Source organism: Sapajus apella, unplaced genomic scaffold (assembly GCF_009761245.1).
Source record: "Sapajus apella isolate SASKATOON/1434 unplaced genomic scaffold, GSC_monkey_1.0 scaffold3, whole genome shotgun sequence".
In the NCBI taxonomy this organism is placed as follows: Eukaryota; Metazoa; Chordata; class Mammalia; order Primates; family Cebidae; genus Sapajus; species Sapajus apella.
Window position 1 is genome coordinate 24,740,487 of NW_022436943.1, and position 23,746 is coordinate 24,764,232.

The 23,746-nt window shown below is 42.0% G+C and overlaps 2 pseudogenes across 1 annotated transcript; one reads left to right on the forward strand and one right to left on the reverse strand.

Annotated features, from left to right (window-relative positions):
* Nucleotides 1-10,355: 10,355 nt before the first annotated feature.
* Nucleotides 10,356-10,446, reverse strand: LOC116536025 (annotated as a pseudogene).
* A 6,952-nt stretch (nt 10,447-17,398) lies between these two features.
* LOC116532013 lies at nt 17,399-19,734 on the forward strand (annotated as a pseudogene). Its single transcript, XR_004260676.1, has one exon. The product of XR_004260676.1 is annotated as an ATP-dependent RNA helicase DDX3X pseudogene (transcript).
* Nucleotides 19,735-23,746: the final 4,012 nt, after the last annotated feature.

Below are 23,746 nucleotides of genomic sequence, written 5' to 3' on the forward strand. Positions count from 1 at the left end.
TGCTCCTTGGTTCATTAAATACATATTCACTGAGCACCTATGCATGACAGATCTTGTACGTGCCAATAGAATCACAGTGGTAAAGAAGACCAAGGTGACCCCTTACCCCCGGGAGCTTACAGTTTTCCTAGAATCTGACCACTTTTCATCACCTCCACTGAATGCCTGAGTCCACAGCCACCCGGATGATTACAAGAGTTTCCTCACTGGTCACCCTGCTTTCACTCTGTGTCTCCACAATCTCTTCTCGATGGACGATAGAGGGAGTCCTTTAAAACCTAAGTCAGATCACAAACCTCCTCTGCTCTGAAACCTCCGAAGCCTCCATTTCATCCAAAATGCAAAATCATTACTGCATAAGACCTGGCCTCCCCTTTCCACCTCTCTCCATCCTCCCAGGCCCCAGTCTTCTGCACCAACCATCCTGTCCTCCCTGCTCTTTCTCAAACTCAGGAAGACCCCAGGCCTTTGCACTTGCTAATTCCTCTACCTGGATGCTCATCCTCAAATGCTGCATGACTCACTTTCTAAAGATTTTTGCTCAAATAGCACATGATTCGTGAGGCCTTCTTGACCACCTTTCCTGAAATCCTAACTGCACTCCTTACAACAGCTACTCCTATCCCCCCACCCTGTTTAACTGTCATACTCATCACGATCTGACCTACTATCTATGGGCACTCGCCTGTTTGTTGTTTCTTCTACAACTAGAATGCAAGCTCCATGAAGGCAGGGACTTTGTTTTGTTAACTTTGGAATCTCCAGAGCCTCAAACAGTTTGCATTACACATCTGTCAAATAAAATCTCATCCACTTTCCCTGTGTATCTTTCTCATTCTCCAGACCCTGGTTCCTGAGGGCAGTAAAGGAGTCAGATATGGGAAGCTTTCATACCAATTCCCTGGTCTAGGACACAGAAGAGCTCACCCTATGCATGTTTGAAGGCAGGGCCAGATTCATGGATGTGTTCCATGCTCAGAGGAATCCTGCGCTAAGTTTAATGCTCTCAGTCACCAAACTGAACTTCTTCATAATTTTTGGATAAAAGGACCTGCATTTTCCTCTTGCCCTGGGATCCCAAAATTATGTAGCCAGTCTTGTTTTGAAGATTTGGAATAAGACGTGTGAGTAAACAGCACACTGAGAACATCCATGGAAAGATAAACACTTCTCGCAGCACATGACCCTTTTGATAAGTCAGAACCACCAGCTATTTGAACACCGATCATTCCAGGAAGGGAGCTTGGCCCCTGAGGGGTATGGGAGGTTTGCTTTCTTCAGCCTAGGACCAACCCTATCCTCCTAGAAAGTCAGGGGATTGTGCCCAGCAGTTCTTTCCTCTGAACCCTTCTCACCCCGTCTCCCCCTTTCTCCAGGCCGCATGCTGGAATTCCCCATCAGCAAGGTCAATCCATGCCAAGAGAGAAGGAGTAACTTACACACATGCAATTGCTAAATTAACTCCGGCAAAACTTACATGTAAAATAGGCAGGAGGGGTCAGGCCTTGTAATCCCAGCACTTAGGGAGACCAAAGCAGGCAGATCACTGAGGCCAGGAGTTGGAGACTAGCCTGGCCAACACAGTGAAACTCCATGTCTACTAAAAATACAAAAATTAGCCAGGTGTAGTGGTGGGCACCTGTAATCCCAGTTACTTGGGAGGCTGAGGCAGGAGAATCCCTTGAGCCCGAGAGACAGAGGTTGCATGAACCGAGATCGTGCCACTTCACTCTAGCCCGGGTGACAGGGCAAGACTCTCTAAATAAATAAATAAATAAATACTCAAGAGGGTTCCCAGTGGGAAAGGGTCACAGTCTGCGGTTTTAGCTTACAGACTGAGGGGAGGGTAGAGATGGGGCTGAGCCCCAGAAGAGTGGATGCTTGGGGGTATGTGTTGCAAAGGAGGGAGCAGGGCAGAAAGGTAAGAGAGGGACATAAAACATCTCAGAAGACTTAGCAACTGCTTTGTCTTTGCTCAGGGCACCAACAAATGGCTCCTTGTGTTTTCCTGGTCATAGTCAGAGGTGGAAAAAGGAGTAAGAACCATGGGTGCTCCACTGCCCTCTGCTGGCCCCTGCAAGAAGTGTCCCGTGTGCTGGCAAAGTGTCATGGGGTTTTCTCTTGAATGATGGCTGCACACAAAACATTCATGATTCCTGAGAGCAGGGGAATAGTAAGATGTGGTTCAGCAACACTTTCCATTATTCTATTCTATTCTTTTTTTTTTTTTTGAGACTGAGTCTAACTCTGTCACCAGGTTGGAGTGCAGTGGCACCATCTCGGCTCACTGCAAACTTCGCCTCCTGAGTTCAAGCAATTCTTTCACCTCAGCCTCCTGAGTAGCTGGGTTACAGGTGCACACCACCATGCCTGGCTAATTTTTGTATTTTTAGTAGATACGGGGTTTCACCATGTTGACCAGGATGGTCTCAATCTCTTGACCTTGTGATACGCCCACCTCAGCCTCCCAAAGTGCTGGGATTACAGGCGTGAGCCACCACACCCGGCCTATTCTATTCTATTCTATTCTATTCTGTTTTTTTAACTTAGTGAAGCAGTAAACTGCATGGTACAACTGCTTTGGGAATTCAAGCCAGGAAAAAAGCGTCAGGTAGATGGGCGGTTAGTGGATAAAGACAAACTTGGATATGTCCTTTAAGTATAGGAAGGGTTCAGACAAGAGAAAGAAGAAAAAAGAGAAATTAGAGGTGAAAGGAAAAGCTTTCAGAGAAAGACCCAAAAAGACGAGAACAGATACAGAAGACAGATGTTTGAGCCCAACTAATACTTTGAATATTAAACAATATTTACAGCAAGGTGAGAACAAATTATGCCTTTCCTCAGGCAAAACAATAAGGGCAACATCTAAAAGAACAAAGGAAGTTCTTGCAGCTAGAAAGCTTGGCAATGTCTTTCATTAGGCTTCTTAGGAACTCACTTTTCACACCCCTGTGAAATAGAAAGTACACAGGCCAGCAACAAAAATTTCCCAAGCAAAGTGCCAACATGCTTGGGGCCCTTTAAGGCAAAATAATGAACGCTGGCCACCCAGAGGTTTGTAACACTCTCCATGCATACACCACACCAAGACTGATGCCATCTCTCGGGTGGGATCCCAGGATTCCAAAGCTGATTGGAGCCTGAGTGCTGACAGCTTTGTTCTGGTAGCTTATCTAAGGCTCCTCAGGATAAGTAGGTTGTAATGAAATACAATTTCCTTTCTTAATGACACTGGTTCTCAAACTTTGGGGAACATATAATAAAATACAACTGGGCACTTGTCAAAATATAGAATGGCAGGCTCCAGCTCCCAAGATCTTGATGTAGGAGGTCTGACTGCAGTTAATTAATCTGCATGTTAAATAAGTCTCATGCCCTCCCCAGATGATTCCAATACAGGTAATTTTAGGACCATATTTTGTAGTGCCCTATAAACTGTTTCTCAAGTCACTGGTTAACTCTAATGCAAACCCCTAAGCTTCAGATCTAGTTCTGTAGGATTTCAGGAGTTACTGCCATCCAACTTCAGAAGAATATCTGCAAGTCTTTCCATTCTGTCATAATATTCTTTCATTCAGAGGTATTCAATATTTACACAAAAAGGGAGAATTTGAAAGATGCCCTGACTTAGCCCGTATGGGCTACTGCAACAAAATGCCACAATGTGGGAGGCTTATAAATAACAGAAATTTAGTTGTCACAGGCCTAAATGCAAGAAAGTACAAGATCAAGGTGCCAGCAGATTCAACTTCTAGTGAGGGCGGCACTTCTTGGTTGATAGATGACCCTTCTTGCTGTGTTCTCACATGGGGAAGGAGCAAGGATGCTCACTGGCACCTCTTTTTTTTTTTTTCTTTTGAGATGGAGTTTCGTTCTTGTTACCCAGGCTGGAGTGCAATGGCCCAATCTTGGCTCATTGCAACCTCCGCCTCCCAGGTTCAAGCGATTCTCCTGCCTCAGCCTCCCAAGTAGCTGGGATTACAAGCACCCACCACCATGTCTAGCTAATTTTGTATTTTTAGTAGAGACAAGGTTTCTCTATGTTGGTCAAACTAGTCTCAAACTCCCGACCTCAGGTGATCCACCCACCTCAACCTCCTGAAGTCCTGAGATTATAGGCATAAGCCAGTGTGCCCCGCCAATGATCACCTCTTTTATAAGGGCACTAATCCAATTCAGCAGGGCTGTGCCTCCCAATGGTCCCACATCTTAAAACCATCATGTTGGTGATTAGGTTTCAACATATAAATATGGGTACATAGGGTAGGGGAGGATTAACATTCAGACCAAGCTCAAGCAAACACTATCAGTTAGAACATGAATTATCTTGGACCTCAGCCTAATACCTAACCAGAATTATATCTGATCATTTTTGTCAAGCTTTGGTTCATAAATGCAAAAGGCAGGAACCCCTGACTTTCACAGAAGAAAAAGCCTGTTATAACAGCCATGGCAGTTCTTGTGGTTAATTGGAACCAGCAGTGATGGATTTGGGATAGTGAGACAGGCCTTCATGTAGTATTTAATGAGCAAAGGATGCCTGAACTAATTCATTCATTCGGCAAAGGCTTCCTGAGTGCCCACCTCGTCCCAGGCAACAGAATCCTCGTAGTGAACAAAACTGGTACATGTTCTCCCTACAGTTAGTAGGGAAAGACAGAAGATACTTTCAGATGGTAATAAAAGCTGGAAAAGAAACTGAGGATTGGGAAAAAGAGTGATTGGGGGATAGCGAGTGGCTACTTTTGAGAGAAACGTCAGGGGAATGTCTCTGACTGAGTGATATTTATGCTAAGACCTGATTGTCAATAAGTTGGTCATGGAAAAAGCCAGGAAAAATCTCATTTATATGTGGGATCTAAAAAAGTTGAACCCATAGAAAACAGAGGGTAGAATATTGGTTGCCAGAGGTTAGCGGTGGTGGATGGGGAGATGTTGGTCAAAGGGTAAAAACTTTCATCTCAATTTATATTCAGATGAATATGTTCTACAGATCTAATGTACTGCATGGTGACTCTAGTTAACAATACTGTGTTATATATTTGAAATTTGCTGAGGGTAGACCTTAAATGTTCTTACCACACACACATACAAATGATTTCACAATTTATATGTATATCAAATCATCACATTGTACATTTCAAACTTACAAGATATTATTTGTCAAATATACCTCAATAAAGTTGGAAAAAAAATAAATTTAAAAAAAGACCCAGGAGAAGAACAGTAGATGCAAATCTCTGAAATAGAAAAGAGCTTGGCGTGCTTGAGGAACAGGAAAAAGGCCAGTGTGACTGGAACAAGTGAACAAGAGGAAGGAGGAGTTGGAAAAGCAGACAGGAGCTGGCTGCAGCAAAGGCATCACTATTGCTGCAGTGGCAGAGAACTATTTTCAACAATGACGTTCCCGGTGACAAATCTTTGGTTTCGTGGGTGATTGCCAGGCTCTTTCGTACACACTGACACAATGAGTAACTTGGGTCTGTATAGTGGAAGATTTCAACCTTGGGAAGCCATCCTCTCCCCCAAAGCCTTTTTTCCTTGTTCAAGATGTCTGAAATGCTACCAAGAAGGCAGAACAGGATGTGATTCCAGAATAGGATGTCTGGCTTTGAAACCAGACAACCATAGGTTTTAGTTTCACCTCTGTCACCTTTCAGCTGGCAAGTTATTGAAACAACCTGAGCCTTGTTTCCACATCTGTAAAATGGGAATAACATAGAAGACCTTACCCACAGGATTACTGTAGGTATTGTAAATAAATCATTTATTACTGCAGCTGGCATATAATAGTAAGTGCATACAAATGTTATTCTTATCCAAGAAGCTTTATTTCTCTAATTTAAGATGTTGCTGGAAGTTAAACAGAAAGTCTGTCTGGAGTAATCACACTGTAACCTTTTGTCATTTGTATTTTACTGTGAATGAGTCCATAATTCTTTCTCTGAAGCTCTACAAAGTTGGATTTAAGAGAAAGAGAGAGTGAGAATGTAGATTACAGAGGGGCCAGAGGAAAGAGGAAAAAACTAGTTGGGGAAGAAGGGGTACAATCTCTGAAATCTTCAGTGCTTAAATTCCTTAAAAACAATTAGTAAAAGGAAAGAAGCCAGCATTAACTCTGACTTTCCTGTACAAACTGCACTTCAGAGTAACCAAATGCTGATAAGTGAAGTTTCTCTTCCAGAGCGGTATTCTGGCTAAGGCATAGAAAGCAATGATAGAACTGGAGTATTACCACTGAGCGACCTGTAATGAACTAACGGGTTGAGTTAATCCGTGCATCAGGACGGCTCACGTCACAGAAGGAGACAGAGCCCAGCATTCTGTGTTTCCAGGTATAAGTACACACACTACCACCTATGAGATATTTCTGCCCTAAACTCAAGCCTAAATTTTTAGATCAGTTTGATGGCAATACAGAGAACAGAGGAACAGGTTAAACATCACAAGGAAGCAATCAGCAAAATCCAGACTATGGGAAACTCTCTTGGGAGAAATCACCCAGTTTCTTGAACAAATAAATTGCAAAGAAAAAAAAAAAAGAGCATGAGGGGAAACCTGTAGATTAGAAAAGATTTGGCTGGGCACAGTGGCTCATGCCTATAATCTTAGCACTTTGGGAGGCCAAGGTGGTGGATCACTTGAGCTCGGGAATTCTAGATCAGCGTCGGCAACATAGTGAGACCCTATCTTAAAAAAAAAAAAAAAAAAAAATAGCCAGGCATGTGGGTACATGCCTATGGTTCCAGCTACTCAGGAGGCTGAGGTGAGAGAATCACTTTAGCCCAAGAGGTCAAGGCTACAATAAGCAGTGATTTTGCCACTGTACTTCAGCCTGGATGACAGCAAAACCCTGTCTCAAAAAAAGAAAGCAAAGATTTAAGGGATATCCCAACCACTCACAACATAGGCACCTATCAAAAATCCTGATTCAGACAAACCGACTATAAAAGTAAAAGCTTATAATAAAATCAGTGAAATGTGACTGGATATCTGATAATATTAAGGAATTGCTGATAAATTTTTAGGTGTGGTCATGATATTATGGTTACCTCTTAAAGAGTCATGGCCAGACTCAGTGGCTCACAGCTGTAATCCCAGCACTTTGGGAGTTCATGAGGTGGGCAGATCATGAGGTCAGGGGTTCAAAGATCAGCCTGGCCAACATGGTGAAACCGCGCCTCTACTAAAAATACAAAAAAGTAGCCACGCATGGTAGTGTTGCCTGTAATCCCAGGGAGGCTGAGGCAGGAGAATCACTAGAACCCAGGAGGCAGAGGTCACAGTGAGCTGAGACCACACCACTGCTCTCCAGCCTGGGCAACAGAATGAGACTCCATCTCAAAAAGAATTTTTTTATTTTTAAATTTTTAATTAAAGAGTCCTTAACTTTCAGGGATACATGCTGGAATATTTACACATATTTGCATTTATGATATGTATAGATATTTATAAATATATGTTTAAACATATAGATACACATAAATATATGTATCATACCTGAAACTTACTTCAAATTAATCCAGTAGGGGGACAGGGAAGATGGGGTTCAGGACACACTACCCCAAAATATGACACCTTGGCATTTGAGAAAACAACAGAAGCAGAAAGGCTGCTCTCACCTTCCCTCACCCTTCTCCACTGAAGCAGGTCATAAATTCCTCATTTGAAACATACCCTTCCTATACCTAGGGGAAAGGAACATCCTCACCTCTGAAGACACAGGGACACAGAGAGGAATCTGAACAAACAGGCCTTGCTAAGTCTCCCCCAGCTTATTTCCATTCAGTCACAACTTTCTGTCCTCCATCATATTTCTCCATGACAGTCCATGCTTCATCAAACCTAAGCATAGCAATACACAAGTTCACCTGTTTCTCTGAACTCTTCATTTCCTTATGAAGTCTCCCCTTCATATAAAACTTATATTAAATAAATGTGTATGCCTTTTGCTTGTTAATCTGTTTTTGTGATAGGAATCTCAGCTATGAACCTAGGATGGTTGAGAAAAAGAAATCTTTCCTACCCTGCAGGGGTCTGGGTTTGTTTTTTTTTTTTAAATAACAGTACAATAATAAAAACTAAAATGAAATCAGAAAAATGTTTAAATAACTTCAAATTTTTTCTTTTCTGTTACCTGCACACATTGCCCCGGTAAGCAAGGGTGCCATGAGTTGGAGGCATTTGAAAGCCTTTACAGGGACATGATCACAATCATGAGGATGGCCAGCATTTATTGATAACCTATACAATCTAAGTCCATCCTAGGAGCTTGCTCAACCAGAAGAAAAATGATACAATTGCATGAAAACCAAAATCCAGAAAGAAGATAAAGACAGAGTCACTCACTGTGACTTCCTTGCAACTCTGTCTTCCCCAGTTCTTTGCTGAAGACTGAGGGACCATGTTTTAGTCATCTCTCTGCTCCCAGATCCTAGCACAAGCCTGACATGTAGCAGCACTGTGGACGACTGGATAAGGAGGAGCACAAAAAATGGAACTGCAAATTAAGGGAGACATTCTATAATTGAAAGCAGGGAGCAGGAAGCTGAAGCCAATCTGCTGGAATAGCCAGGAAAGAGTAAAGCTCTAAGATTGTGCTCAAACTCTCTGAAGCCAATGATAACCAGTGCAAGAAACACCAGCCAAGGGCCAGGCATGGTGGCTCACGCCTGTAATCCCAGCTCTTTGGGAGGCCAAGGCGGGTGGATCATGAGGTCAGGAGTTCGAAACCAGCCTGGCCAGCATGGTGAAACCCTGTCTCTACTATTAGCTGGGGATGGTGGTGCGTGCCTGTAGTCCCAGCTACTAAGGAGGCTGAGGCAGGAGAATAGCTTGAACCTGGGATGTGGAGGTTGTGGTGACCTGAGGTGGTGTCACTGCACTCCAGCCTGAGCAACAAACCAAGACTCTGTCGAAAGAAAAGAAAAAAGAAAAGAAAAGGAGAGAGAGACAGAGGGAGGGAGGAAGGGAGGGAAGGAAAAGAAAAGAAAAGAAAAACAAAAAGACAAGAAAGGGCCTAGGAAATCATCAGTAGCCAGGAATTGTGGTTTGTGGCTTTAAACTGATTCAGTCTCTCTTCTGCACACGAGTCAGTCATCCCCAGGCAACTCTGGGAACTAAAGGGCTTTAAAGGAAACTGACCTTTTATTACTGGGAGTCAGCAAAGACCTGATAGTCCCTGGAAACACTGAAACCACATCAGCAAGGTGGGGCCTCTGCATGGCCTGCTGGGAAATTCCATCGTTTGAGATTCCATCCTGTTTACCTCTCTCACCAGGCCAGAAAAAGCACACAGGGAGCTTTTTGGAGAAAGGTTGGGAAGTGGGGAATCAGTAGCAGTGTGGGAGGAATAAACATTACTGTGACAAAGTGACAGTGGAGAAGGCAGCATGTGTCACATGGACAGTGTTCCATATACACAGCTTGAAAACCTACACTTAACAAAACTTCAATTCCAAATTCTTTTATAAGTTTTTGCCTCTCAAGGCATGCACTTGGCCATGTCATTGCCGTGCAGCTCAAAGCCTGATTCCTGGCACCTCCACAGTCAGCCATAAAGCAAAATCATCTGAACACACTTTCAGTGTCAATTGATTACTAAGGCTTTTTTCCCAGGATTCCTCAGCCATGGCCATGAGCTGCAGAAAGGACTTCTGATAAGGTACTCGGGGCTTGGGAATATACCAAAGTCAATCAGGATCAACATCAAGGCCCTAATACTAGGATTTTCTTGCAGTTTGATTCCAAGCCCCACTTACCTCACCATGCAGACCCACAGTGGGCACTGCTGCTTGGGAAGCCTCAGCTGCCTTACAAGGGTCTTGTTTTTACTTAAAGTGGTCCTGAACAACTCTTCCAATATCGTCTGCAAAGGTACGCTTTCCCTTCAGTTCACGTTCAATGCCACCACTCCTTTGCTCTTTTCATTGCAAATGACGTTAGATGTGAACTCGAGGAAGAAACTTGCCCTCCCTGATTTTTTCCTTTTCTCTGTCCTCATCCGGAGTATCCCATAATCTGGATGTAGAAAAGGATCAGTTCTTCCCCCTTCCCTCCACATATGTGCATGCGCACATACACACACACATTTTTTAAGTCTCTGTCTTTAAGAATCCACAGCTGTGGCTGAGTGCTGTGGTTCATGCCTATAATCCCAGCACTTTGAGAAGCTGAGGCGGGTGGATTACTGGAGCCCAGGAGGTCAACGCTGCAGTGAGCCAAGATTGTGCCACAGCACTCCAGCCTGGGTGACAAAGCGAGACCCTATCTCAAAAAAAAAAAAAAAAAAAATCCATTCTCTTTCATAAAATCCACTGTCCACTATAAAAGCTATCTCTTTTTTTATTTTTATTTTTTAAATGGAATACTTCACAAATTTGTGTGTCATCTTTGCACTGGGGCCATGCTAATCTCTGTAATTATAATTTTTTGCCTCTTAAGGCATGCACTTGGCCATGTCATTGCTGTGCAGCTCAAAGCCTGATTCCTGGCACCTCCACATTCAGCCATAAAGCAATCAGTCCAATTTTAATACACATGCCACCAAATTGAACACCACAGCTATCTGTTGATAAAACTCCCTTGTAATCCTCTTCCAAACTTGTTATACAGCTTATAATGGAGACCAGTATACTCCCAATATACTGGCAGACAATATACTGCAAAGGGTATTACCTGAAGACAGTGTATTAGTCAGGTTCTCCAGAGAAACAGACCTAGTAAGAAACTTAAGAGAGATCTCTAGAAAAAGATTTGGTAAGAAAGGTTGGTCCATGAGATTATGGAGGCTGAGAAGTCTCACAATCTGCTGTCTGCAAGCTGGAGGCCAGGAAAGTTGATGGTGTAATTCCAGCCTGAGTGTGAGGGCATCAGAACCAGGAGTGCTCATGCCCAAGGGCAGAAGATAGATGTTCCAGCTCAAGCAGAGAGTGAATTCACCTTTCCTCCACCTTTTTTTTCTAGCAGGGCCCTCAATAGATTAGATGATGCTCAGTCACTTTGGTGAGGGCTGATCTTTACTCAGTCTACTGATTCGAACGCTAATGTTTTTGGGAAACATCTTCACAGACACAGCCAGAAATAATGCTTTACCAGCTATCTGAGCATCCCTGAGCCCAGTCAAGTTGACACATGAAATTAACCATTACAAACGGGCAGATAAGTGAAAAGAGAGAGAGAGACAATGAGAGAGAAAGCCCTTAGGAAGAGGAAACACTCAGAACTTCTAATTAAAATTCAGAATAGTATTGTTCTCTGTCTTCTCTTCTAATTTTTCTAGTTCCAGGAGTTAGGCAGGAGTGTCATCAGCAAAAAGAGCCATCCCAGGCCTGTGAAGCTCTGTGGGTCCACCCAGTAGCCATGGGAAGACCTGTGCAGCTTGCTTTTCCAGGAGAGAGAGAATATACTACCCCAAGCATGCTGCCAGATTCCCCAGGAGCCAGAGAAGTGCCAGCTCTGAACTCCAGTGACCCAGTGCAAGAGCCTCAGAGCCCAACACAACCTAACTTGCAATCCCAACTAATACTTGGATGAGCTCCCAAATATCTGAGTCTCTTTTTTTTTTTCCCCCAAGATGGAGTCTGGCTCTGTCGCCCGGGCTGGAGTGCAGTGGCGTGATCTCGGTTCACTGTAACCTCCACTTCCCAGGTTCAAGAGACTGTTCTGCTTCAGCCTCCCAAGTAGCTGGGATTACAGGTGCCGGTACCACGCCCAGCTAATTTTTTCTATTTTTAGTAGAGACGGAGTTTCACCATGTTGGCCAGGCTGGTCTCAAACTCCTGACCTCACGTGATCCACCCACCTCGGCCTCCCAAAGGGCTGGGATTACCGGCATGAGCCACCACGCCGAGCCATATCTGGGTCTTAATATCCCAACCCGCAAACTGTGAATCCTAGAAAATGTAAATAATAGCATGGGATGGTGACTGTGAGAATTAAGAAAGACAATGTATGTAAAGCACCTGGTATGTGTCTGGATGCTCTCAAAAATGCTCTCAGTAGTTTACTTTCTGTCCTGCCTTACAAACTTCCTGATCTTCCAGTATGTCCTTTCTCAGTTATTCATTTGGCCACACTCAACAGGAAAATCTTCACACTCCACTGAAAGCTATCAGCTGACACTGAAGGATGCTTTATCTCCAGGGCAGATCTTCATGATACTCAAAATTTAGTTTACTCTGGATTTACCTGTTGAATTCTAGCATATGAAAGACACCCAATAATAGATGCCCACTATTTATTATGATAATTCTTTTTTTTTTTTTTTTTTTTTTTGAGACTGGGTCTTGCTCAGTCACCCAGGTTGGAGTGCAGTGGCACAATCCCTGCTCATTGCAGACTCAAACTCCTCAGCTCAAGCAATCCCTCCACCTCAACCTCCTAAGTAGCTGAGACTACAGGCATTCACCACCACACTTAGCTAATTTTTAAAATTTTTTGTAGAGAGAAGGTATCACTTTGTTTCCCAGGCTGGTCTTGAACTTCTGGCTTCAAGTAATCCTCTGACCTCAGCCTCCCAAAGTGCTGGGATTACAGGCATAAGCCACCACGCCCAGCCCATGTTACCTCTTTTATCAAAGAGGTATTATCTTAAATGGTCTTTGGTATTTATTCAATTTTTTATTATGTTTTAATATTTTTATACATTTATTTTTTACACATTTATATCACATTCATTATAATTTATATTTATTTCATGTGTTTTCCTATATTTATCTTTTCATTACGTTTTAAATTTCCAAATACACACATAAGTAGAATACTAAAGAGAACCACTTTGAGCCCATCTCTAGTTTTAGCAGCTATCAACAATTTAGTATTCTTGTTTTATTTATCAGTCCTCCACTTATATTGCTGTTGTGTTACTGGAGCACATTCCTAGGCATCTCTTTCTACCACCATATACTTCAGGATATATCACTCACAAAGAACATTTGCTTACATAACCATGATTCCATCATCACACCTGTAGTATAATAAAGCTATCTGGTACCCTGTTTCTTGGCACAAAACTCATAAAATCTTTAGAATTTCCTGAACAACAGGAATGTCTTTTAGACATTTATGGTTCTTTAAAGAACCATAAAGCAGTTCTTTAGAACACACTTGAGTTTATGCTAATGAAGTATCTGGAAAGGGGTAGACTGAAGAGTAAGTGCTATAAAAACACTTGAATAATGAAATCTGATGAGCTTCCAGGTTGGGGAATACATCAAAGTGCTGGGAGGGTGGCATGCCCAGACGGGGAAGAGAAGAGACATGAACCACTCTCCTGCCTCATACCTTGCCCTCTGCACCTCTTCTCTTTAGTTTTCTAGAGCTGCATCCTTTATAATAAACCACTAGACATAAGTAAAGTGTTTCCCTCAATTCTGTGAGCCATTGTAGCAAACTATCAAACTTGCTATGGGAACCTCCAATTTACAGCTGGTCATTCAGAACTGCAGGAGCCCCAGACGTGCGATTAACATCTGAAGAAGGGCCAATCTTGAGGAACCAAGCCCTTTAACTTATGGGATCTGATGCTAACTTCAGGTAGATAGTCTCAGAATTAGACTAAGTTGCCGTACACCCAGCTGGAGTCCAAAGAGTTGAACAATTGCTTGATGTGGCGGGGAAAAAACCCACACATCTAGTGTCAGAAGTGTTGGTTGTGTGAATATAAACATCATGTTTTCTCAATCCCCAATAAAAAAGTTAACACTGTTGATGGGAGTATGAATTAGTTTGACCATTGTGGAAGACAGAGTGGCGATTCCTCAAGGATCTAGAACTAAAAATACCATTTGACCCAGCAATCCCATTACTGGTTATATACACAAAGAATTAGAAATCGTTCTACTACAAAGACACACGCACACGTATGTTTACTGCAGCACTGTTCACAATAGCAAAGACTTGCAACCAACCCAAATGCCCATCAATGATAGACTGGGTAAAGAAAATTTGGCATATATACACCATGGAATACTATGCAGCCATGAAAAAAGGTTGAGTTCATGTCCTTTGCAGGGACACAGATGAAGCTAGAAATCATCATTCTCAGCAAACTGACACAAGAACAGAAAACCAAACACCGCTTGTTCTCACCCATAAGCAGTTGTTGAATAATGAGAACACACGTACACAGGGAAGGGAACATCACACACTAGGGCCTGTTGGGGGTAGCGGGGATAGAGGAGGGATAGCAGGGGATGGGGGTATTGGGGAGGGATAACATTAGGAAAAGAACCTAATGTAGATGACAAGGGGATGGATGCAGCAAACCACCATGGCATGTGTATACCTATATAACAATTCTGCACGATCTGCACATGTACCCCAGAACTTAAAATATAATAAAAATGTTAAAAAAAAATTTTAATTAACACTAATCCCTTACTATCATTGGATACCCAGTCTATACTAATATTCTCGCAATTGTCTCAAAAGTATCTTGGGCCAGACAAGGTGACTCATGCCTGTAATCCCAGCACTTTGGGAGACTAAGGCAGGTGGATCACCTGAGGTCAGGAGTTCAAGACCAGCCTGGTCAACACGGTGAAAACCCGTTTCTACTAAAAATACAAAAACTAGCTGGGTGTGGTGGCACAAACCTATAATCCCAGCTACTCGGCAGGATGAAGCAGGGGAACTGCTTAAACCCAAGAGGCAGAGGTTGCAGTGAGCCAAGATTATACCATTGCACTCCAGCCTGGGTAACAGGAGCGAAACTCTGTCTCAAAAAAAAAAAAAAAAAATAGTATCTTGGTTGTTTGTTGGAACCAGGAATCCTCAGTACTTGACTGATATCCCTTAAGAATTTCTTAATCTTGGCTCACACCTATAATCCCCAGCACTTTGAGAGGCCGAGGCGGGTGGATCACGAGGTCAAGAGATCGAGACCATCCTGGTCAACATGGTGAAACCCCATCTCTACTAAAAAATACAAAAATTAGCTGGGCATGGTGGCGCATGCCTATAGTCCCAGCTACTTGGGAGGCTGAGGCAGGAGAATTGCTTAAACCCAGGAGGCGGAGGTTGTGGTGAGCTGAGATCGCGCCATTGCACTCCAGCCTAGGTAACAAGAGTGAAACTCCATCTCAAAAATCACATAATTTCTTAATCTGTAATGGTTCCTGAGGTAGCCATGGAGGGGCATCCCCGAGATATCCTTCAAGAACAACCTGCGGCCAACTGCAAGGCATGGGGTCAGCAGACAGCCTCCAGCTCTCAGCTCCTTCAATGTCAGCATCAGCTGCGGAGCACTGAGGTCACACCTTTCTCCGAGCAACCGACATTCAGTGATCGAGGAGGGAGGGGTAAAAAGGTTCAGCTTTTGGCCTGACACAGAACAACTCTGATCAACAATATTTGCTCACAGAGCCACTCTCGGTTTGCTAAGGTTTTGCCAGGCCTGCATCGCAATGGGTCTTTTCCCACTAGCCCTCCCTTTATAGGCACTGCTCCTTACCAATCTTCCTGCACCCAAACCGTGTGTCGGCATCTGCTTCCAGATAATCCAATTTGCAACAGTTCTCATCCCTTTCTTTTCATGCCCTTGTTAAAGAAACTAGGACTGACTTTATATTTAAAACACGAGTTTCGGCCGGGCGCGGTGGCTCAAGCCTGTAATCCCAGCACTTTGGGAGGCCGAGGCGGGTGGATCACGAAGTCAACAGATCGAGACCATCCTGGTCAACAAGGTGAAACCTCGTCTCTACTAAAAATACAAAAATTAGCTGGGCACGATGGTGCGTGCCTGTAGTCCCAGCTACTTGGGAGGCTGAGGCAGGAGAATTGCTTGAACCCAGGAGGCGGAGGTTGCGGTGAGCCGAGATCGTGCCATTGCACTCCAGTCTGGGCAACAATAGCAAAACTCCGTCTCAAAAAAAAAAAAAAAAAAAAAAACACGAGTTTCAGCATTCCCATCATTTCTCAAGATTGAAAATTATAAGCTAAACATTCTCATTTTCACTAATAGGAATTTCTAATCATTTAATCAAAAGAAATTAAAGATAAATACAATATAAAGTCTCATTTTATCCTCTATAATAGGTAAACCTTATCAGATCCATTTTCATAAAATTGCTGATATCACCAAAATAAACCACAATAAGCCAGGCACAGTGGCTCATGCCTATAATCCCAACACTTTGGGAGGCCAAGGCAGGAGGATCACTTGAAGTCAGGAATTTGAGAATAGCCTGGACAACATAGTAAGACCTTGTCTCTACAAAAAAAATTTAAAAACTAGCTGTAGTAGGGCACACCTGCAGTCCTAACTACTCAGGAAGCTGAGGCAGGAGGATAGCTTCAGCCCAGGAGTCTGAGGCTGCAGTGAGCTATGATTGCACCACTGCACTTCAGCCTGGGCATAGAGCAAAACCCTATCTCAGAAAACAAAAAATACAAATAATTTTTCAAAGCCACAATAGAAGTCTAGATTTATCTATGTAATGATAAAGGAGTCAATTCAGCAAGAGGATATAATAATTGTAAGCATATATGCACTAAACACTGAAGCATCTAGATGTATAAAGCAAATATTAGAGCTAAATTATATTAAACCCCAATGTAATAATGGCTGTAGACTTCAACACCCCTCTTTCAGCATTGGACAGATCTTCCAGACAGAAAATCAACACAGAAACATTAGATTTAATCTATGTTATAGCATAAATGGACCTAATAGATATTTACAGACATTTCATCCAATAGCTCCAGAATACACATTTTTTTCATCAGCATATATATCATTCTCGAGGATAGATCATGTATTAGGTCACAAAACAAGTCTTAAAACATTCAAAAAAAACTGAAATAATATTCTCTGACCACAATGGAATAAAACTAAAAATTAATAACAAAATTAAGTCTCCTAAAAAGGAATTTGGGAGACTACACGAACACATGGAAATTGGAAAATATGCTCCTGAATGACCAGTAGGTCAATGAAGAAATTAAGGAAATTGAAAAATGTTATAAAAAACAACAACAACAGGAAATACGAATGAGCCCTAGGTTAACATTTTCAGGCCTCCTAGGTGGCAGAAAGCGGGAGAAGCAAGTTCTCGCGAAATCTCAAGAACTCCGAGGCCGAGACTAGGGTTTTAGCAGAGAGCAGAAATATACCTCAATAGAACTAGGACAGCATTCAGCGCCCTGAGCTCCAAGGTTGGACGGCAAAGGGTGACTGGACTGAGGATGAAATCCCGAGAGGTTAGGCCCAAGGGAGCGCGCAGAAGCCAGGCAGAAGTTGCCGCGGCGGGGATTGCGGCGTGAGAGGGAGGGCACACGTTGTACGCGCTGACGTGATGACGTAGCAGGCGTTGGAGCGGCTGTGTTAGATCAGTGGCCGCGCCGCTCCAGAGCTACTGCTCCCGTGAGAGGGCCTTGGCGGTGGAGTAAACACTCGCTCAGCAACGGAAGACTCCGAGGTCTCGGTACTCTCCAGGGATGAGTCATGTGGAGATGGAAAATGCGCTCGGGCTGGACCAACAGTTTGCAGGCCTAGACCTGAACTCTTCAGATAATCAGAGTGGCGGAAGTACAGCCAGCAAAGGGCACTATATTCCTCCTCATTTAAGGAATCAAGAAGCTACTAAAGGTTTCTACGATAAAGAGTTCAGGGTGGAGTTCTAGCAAAGATAAGGATGCATATAGCAGTTTTGGATCTCGTAGTGATTCAAGCAGTAGTGAAGTCTAGCTTCTTCAGTGTTCATGGAAGTGGATCGAGGGGAAGGTTTGATAATCGTGGACAGAGTGATTATGACGGCCTTGACAGCCGTGGTGACAGAAGTGGCTTTGGAAAATTTGGACGTGGTGGAAACAGTCGCTGGTGTGGCAAATCAGATGAAGATGATTGGTCAAAACCACTCCCACCAAGTGAACACTTGGAACAGGAACTCTTCTCTGGAGGCAACACTGAGATTAATTTTGAGAAATATGACATTCCAATAGAGGCAACAAGCTGCAACTGCCCTCCACATACTGAAAGTTTCAGTGATGTTGAGATGGGAGAAATTTTCATGGGAAACATTGAGCTTACTCATACTCACCTGACTCCAGTGCAAATGCATGCTATTCTTATTATTAAAGAAAAAAGAGATTTGATGGCTTGTGCCCAAACAGGGTCTGGAAAACCTGCAGCACTTCTCTTGCCCATCTTGAGTCAGAGTTATTCAGATGATCCAGGCAAGGCTTTGAGGGCCATGAAGGAAAATGGAAGGTATGGGCACTGCAAGCAATACTCAATCTTCTTGGTATTAGCACCAACAAGAGAGTTGGCAATACAGATCTGTGAGGAAGCCAGAAAATTTTCATACCGATCTAGAGTTTGTCCTTGGGTAGTTTTTGATGGTGCCAATATTGGTCAGCAGATTCTAGACTTGGAACGTGGATGCCACTTGTTAGTAGCCACTCCAGGATGTCTGATGGATATGATGGAAGAAGAAAGATTGGATTCGACTTTTGCAAATACTTGGTGTTAGATGAAGCTGATCGGATGTTGGATATGGGGTTTGAGCTTCAGATACACAGAATAGTTGAACAGATGCTATGCCTCCAAAGGGTGTCCGCCACACTATGATGTTTAGTGCTACTTTTCGAAAATACAGACGCTGACTCGTGATTTCTTTAATGAATATATCTTCTTGGCTGTAGGAAGAGTTGGCTCTACCTCTGAAAACATCATGCACAAGTAGTTTGGGCGGAAGAATCAGACAAATGGTCATTTCTACCTGACCTCCTAAATGCAACAGGCAAGCATTCACTGACCTTAGTGTTTGTGGAGACCAAAAAGGGTGCAGATTCTCTGGAGGATTTTTTATGCCATGAAGGATACGCATGTGCAAGTATCCATGGAGATAGGGAAGAGGCCCTTCACCAGTTCCACTCAGGAAAAGGCTCAATTCTAGTGGCTACAGCAGTAGCAGCAAGGGGACTGGACATTTCAAATGTGAAACATGTTATCAATTTTGACTTGCCAAGTGATACTGAAGAATATGTACATCACGTTGGTCATACAGGACGTGTAGGGAACCTTGGCCTGGCAACCTTATTCTTTAACTAGAGGAACATAAATATTAATAAGAATTTGTTGGTTCTTCTTGTTGAAGCTAAACAGGAAGTGCCATCTTGGTTAGAAAACATGGCTTATGAACACTACAAGGGTAGCAGTTGTGTATGTCCTAAGAGTCTCAGATTTAGTGAAGTGTTTGGTGCCAGAGACTACCAACAAAGTAGCAGTGACAGCAGTTCCAGCTTCAGCAGCAGCCCCATAAGCAGCAGCCACAGTGGCAGAGGTGGCCACAGCAGCAGCAGAGGATTCGGTGGAGGTGGCTATGGAGGCTTTTACAACAGTGATGGAGATGGAGGAAATTATAACTCCCATGGGGTTTACTGGTGGGGTAACTGAGCCTGCTTTTCAGTAGGTCACCCTGCCAAACAAGCTAATATGGAAACCATATGTAACTTAGCCAGACTATACCTCATGTAGTATCAAGAACTCGCAGTACATTACCACCTGTGATTTTCCACTGAAATTTTTTTAAGGGAGCTCAAGTTCACAAGAAGAAGGGAAAGGAACAATCAGCAGCCCCATTCAGAAGGTGGTTTGAAGACTTCATTGCTATAGTTTTGATTAACTCCCCTCCCGCCTACCCCAACCCCAAACTGCATTTATAATTTTGTGACTGAGGATCATTTGTTTGTTAATGTGCTGTGCCTTTAACTTTAGACTTTTTATTTTGATTCCTGTTGGCTCAGTAATACTCAAAATGTCAATTGTTTTGACAAAATTAATTTGCTGAACTTGAGCTAATATCAAACCTTGGCACACGTGTATGATACAACTTAACAGGAATCATCAATTCATCCTTAAATATAAGGAAAAACGTATACAGTAACCTGCATTAGGGCTTTTGATACTTGTACTTTGAGGGAAAACAAACAACAAACGTATTGAAGCATATTAGTGGAATTAGTAAATTGAAGTTCTGACTTGCTCACTCTATCCTGGATAGGTATTTAGAAACTGATAGTCTTTAAACAAGCCATTTCAATCATGATGAGGTGATGTATGAATACAAGCATACATTCAAAGCACTGTTTTCAAAGTCGATGCAAGTAAATACAGCAATTTCTCTTTCAACGTTTAGGTAGATCATTAATTAGTTAATGAGCTAGCCAAATGTGGGCATACTATTACAGGGAAAGCTTAAAGGTCTGATAGCTTAAAATAGGTTTTTAGGAGAATTCATCTACTTAGACTTTTTAAATGCCTGCCATAAATGAAATTGAAATGGTAGAATGGCTGATCACAGCAATGACCAGCACTCATTAGGGCCCTGGATAATTTTTTATCTAATAACACATGCTAGTGTTAATGTTTTTTGGTCTAGAGGGTATGAACAGAAAGAATTAATGCAGCAGCCTTTATTTTAAATGCCAATTCACATTACTCTGCCTAAGCTGCATTGAGATGTTAAACTGGCTTACTATCGGCTTTGTAAAAAACGGCTCCAGAAGAGTAACAAACTGAAATCTTTGAGATCACAGGGGTTGGAAATGTGAACATAACTGTACAAGGTTTCAATTCTGCTCTACAGTGCAGATTTAGTTAGTTTTAGTTGCATAGGTTTCCGTTGTATTTATAGTCCGTTCATGCTAAATCTGGCCAAAGATGAGCATTGTTCACCACTAAAATGCCTTTGCCACATTGCATTCTGGGCTAATTTTGTGTCCAGAATGCAGTGATCAAAATGCTCCATCTTTTTACAATGTATAGGAAGATAGCAAACATTATCTGAAGTGCAATATATTTTCAAGTGTATTGTGCCTTGTTCAAAAACTATTATTAAGTAGGTGCACTTGACAGTATTGAGGTCATTTGTTATAGTGCTATTTCAATTAGTCTAGGTTCAGGCCCTTGTACATTTTGCCCATAACTTTTTACAAAATACTTCTTTTAGATTGCACAATATATATATATATATATATATATATATATGTATATATATGTCTTGTGTACATGTCCTTAAACTTCCAATCTTATTTTGTTTCTTGGAGATTGTTGAATGCAGCTTGTCTAGGAAGGGGATAGGGCTAGATTCTAAAATTTATTTGGGACCATGGGAATGATAGTTGGGAAGAAAACTATTGCACATGACAGGTTTCTAGATACTTTTTGCTGTTAGTTTTATATAATACTTATTGAACATTTTAACAAATATTTATTTTTGTAAGCCTAAAAGTGATTCTTTGAAAGTTTAAAGAATCTTGACCAAAAGACAGTACAAAAACCCTGGCACTGGAATGTTGAATGTCATCATATGCATGAAATTATATATTTCAGGATAGTGTCAGCTTTCAGTGTTAAGTCATATTAAACTCTTAAGTCAAATTAAGCAGACCCAGATTTGGCAATGTAACCATAACTTTCCAATGTTATAAAAACAAAATTGGCGACTTGAAATTAAATCATGCCAAGGTTTTGATACACTTGTATATAAATAGCAATATAAAAGACTGAAAAAAGGACTACTTGGAATTATTTTCTGATTCTTTAAAAAAAAAATTTCTGTTTCTTCTAACCCTGTTTCTTCGTAATTTAAAAATTTTCTTCTAAAAAAAACAAATCCTTTTAAGACAGTGGATCCTGCATAAGGTACTTCCTGCCACATCTCCTGTGAAGAATACTTCTGAGCAACTGAGTAGCATCATAGTATGGTGCTATAAGCCCATGTTCTGGAGTCCAGCTGCCTGACTCCCATGCCTGCCCTATACTTGCTAGCTGTGTGACCCAAAGAAAGTTGCTTAGTCTCTCAGTCTCATTTTTCTCATTTTTAAAATGGGAATGACAATAAGAGCCCTGACCTATGCTAGCCACAAAATATTCACCTCATACCTTTAACTCAAAATAATCCCAGACCCAAACCTAAATGGATAAAACTGCTAGAAGAAAACACTGGAGAACATCTTCATGACCTTGGGAAAGGCAAAAGACAAAAGCTATTTTCAAAAAATAGATTTAACTTCAGGAAAATTAAAAATTTATGCTTTTCATGGGACATTTTTAAAAAAAAAGGATAAATCACAGGGAGAAAATATTCATAATATATTTATCTGACAAAGGACTTGTATCCATAATATCTAAATAATTAAAACTCTGGCCAGGCACAGTGGCTCACGCCTGTAATCCTGGCGCTTTGGGAGGCCAAGGCAGGCAGATCACTTGAGATCAGGAGTTCAAGACTAGCCTGGCCAACATGGTTAAACCCCATCTCTACTAAAAATACAAAAATTAGCCAGGCATGGTAGTGTATACCTGTAATCTCAGCTGCTTGGGAGGCTGAGGCACAAGAATTGCCATAACCTAGGAGGCAGAGGTTGCAGTGAGCTGAGATTGTACCGCTGCACTCCTGCCTGGGCGACAGAGTGAGACTCTGTCTCAAAAAAAAAAGATTTATTAAAACTCAGTAATAAGAAACAAAACTATTTTTAAAAGGCAAAAGATTTGAACAGATCCTTCGTAAGATAAGATATTGCGTATGAATGACCAATAAGGACATGAAAAAATTCTCAACATCATTGCAAATTAAAACCACAATGGCATCCACTGCATACCTACTAATGGCTAAAACCAAACCCTGACAATATCAAGTATTAGAGAGAATGTAGATGTCTCTACATTCACACATGCAATGTGTGTTTATACATTGCTGGTGAGAATGTAAAGTATGACTAATTTGGAAAACATTTCGAAAATTTACTAGAATTAAACACATATTACCCATATGACCCAGTAGCTCTACTCCTAAGTATTCACTCAGAAATTATTTGTTCATACAAAGATATGCAAATGAGTATTCATAGCAGCTTTACTCATAAGCGTTAAAACCAAAGACAACCCAAATGTCTGTCAAAAAGTAAATGGATAGTGTATCTTTATAACAGATAATTATACTCAACAACAAAAGAGAAACAAACTCCCAATACATACAATATGAATGAATCTCAAAGCATTATGCTGAGTGAACGAGTGCATTCCATATGACTCCATTTACATAAGATCTAGAAAAGGAAAATGTAAATACAAAGACAGAAAACAGACCACTGGATTCTTGGACCCAGGATTGGCAGATGCTCACTGGAAAGAGAACAAGAAAACTTTTGAGGGATAGTGACAATGTTTTATATCATTTTTTTTTTTTTTTGAGACAGAGTTTTGCTCTTGTCACCCAGGCTAGAGTGCAATGGCACAATCTCGGTTCACTGCAACCTCTGCCTCCTGGGTTCAAGCAATTCTCCTGCCTCAGCCTCCCGAGTAGCTGGGATTAAAGGTGCCTGCCACCACACCTGGCTAATTTTTGTCTTTTTAGTAGAGACGGGCTTTACCATGTTAACCAGGCTGATCTCGAATTCCTGACCTCAGGTGATCTGCCTGCCTCAGCTTCCCAAAGTGCTGGAATTACAGGCATAAGTCATTGCACCCAGCCTGGAAATGTTTTATATCTTTATTGTGGTGTTGGTTGCAAAGATATATATTTTTGTTCAAAACTCAGCATTAACCTCCGAATACATCTCAACACCTCCAACTCCCTCATCATTGCCATATGCAAATGGTTGTCAACTTCTGACAATTCTGCTACTGAGCATCAATTAAATTTGGGTGGTCCTCTCTAGTCCCACTTCTGATTTTGTGAAAGCTGTCAGAATCAAAATGGAGTCAGTGCGTCAGACTCTAGCAACAAAAAAAACACAC